The sequence below is a fragment of the Nestor notabilis genome, unplaced genomic scaffold (genome assembly GCF_000696875.1).
Source record: "Nestor notabilis isolate BGI_N333 unplaced genomic scaffold, ASM69687v1 scaffold28347, whole genome shotgun sequence".
In the NCBI taxonomy this organism is placed as follows: Eukaryota; Metazoa; Chordata; class Aves; order Psittaciformes; family Psittacidae; genus Nestor; species Nestor notabilis.
Genome location: NW_009938421.1, coordinates 39,921 through 41,484, shown reverse-complemented (window position 1 = coordinate 41,484; position 1,564 = coordinate 39,921).

Below are 1,564 nucleotides of genomic sequence, written 5' to 3'. Positions count from 1 at the left end.
GCTGGATGCCCAGAGAGAGGCCTATCCTGTGTCAGCCACCATGAAAACTGTGGACCTGTTCAGGAGCTGATGCAAGGGTGCAGCTCAGGTACAATTACCACTTGGATGTGGAAGTCGTTTTATTGGCGTAGTGCCTGTTGTGCAGGGATTTGCCTTCATTATGGTTTGTTTTATTGGGATTTTTTGTTTTCATATGTACTGTGAGAGGTCACTTAGCTTGTTTCTCAGTAAATGAAAGCAAAATCCTTTGTCTAGTTTTAAGCAGACAGATGTGGCAGTGCAAAGCATGAGCACACAAAAGCCTGTGTGATGGTTTCTTGTTCTATCTAGTACCATACAAAAGGTCAGTAGTAGCAGCTGGTTTTGCTTTTCTTGTTGAATCCTATGTTTTGGAAGATGCAAGATGATTTTTCCCTCAGACTAATTTGTTGGATTTTTTGTTGGTCTTTTTTTTTTTTTTACCTACAAGGCACAGCTCCAACTTGCTGCTGCATTACTCTTCAGACCAAAGAACCATTCCAATTGGAGTGTCGTGTTTTAGTGCAAACCTAATTAAGCAAATAAGGTTTTATATAGACCCCCTGCTTCACTGAGGACCCACCTGGAGGGGGAGCGTTAAGCTGTTGCAAAGCAGAGCTAGCACTGGTGAGGCAAGGGTGTGCTCCCAGTTAAAATACGTGATGCTTTTGCAGTGTGCGTGGGTCAGAGCTCACTGGCAGAGGCTCACGGTGACTGTCAGGCTTTCCATGGGAGCAGTAGAAAATATCACAGCCAGCTTCAGGGCCCTGGAAACTCAGTATGGAAAAGAGGCAAAGGTGAACAGACACATCCTGTGCCTCAGAATCAAGCGCAGTAATGAATTAAAATAGACCAACCTGAGACTGTATGTTTCCAGTCTGAGTGGCACTGCTGCCTTAACCCATTTCATAGACCCACAAACTGGTTTGGGTTGGAAAGAACCTTAAAGATTATCTAGTTCCAACCCCTGTGCAGCTCAGGGGTGGCCAGCCAGGCCTGCAGGCAGCCTTGGGGCTGGTCAGGGGCACTGCCCGCAATAATTAGCTGTGACTGACTTGGAGCACACAGTGGAGGGGCTGGTGGAAAAGGTAGGCTGCGAGGCTGCACTGTCCTGTTCCACCTGTCCCAGGGAACCCAGGGTTGGAGCCGAGAGCCCGCCACACGTGCTGGTGTTTATCTATCAGGGGTGGGGCCTTTTTTGTCGCTCCACTGGAGTAAGGTGGGACTGGCCCTCATGGCGCATAGCTCACAATAAATGTGTGCTCAAATCGAACAGTCTGTATTACCAACCATTAAAATTTTATTGCAAATTTTGTTTGCACTATTGAAGATTTTTCTTTCCTCCCTCCCCTGGGCGGTAGAAATATGTGTGTGCATGTTCATTCATCTGTCAAGTTATTGTAGACAGCAAGATGTAAGGAAGAGAGCAGTGCCCTCAGCTTAGGCTGCTGTTACATCCTGGGATGATGAACTGGGATAGGTGCTTTGTTTTGTACTTTCCAGACTGTAACTAAATAAAGTCTAGCCTGTCTTGCACCATGAAAAT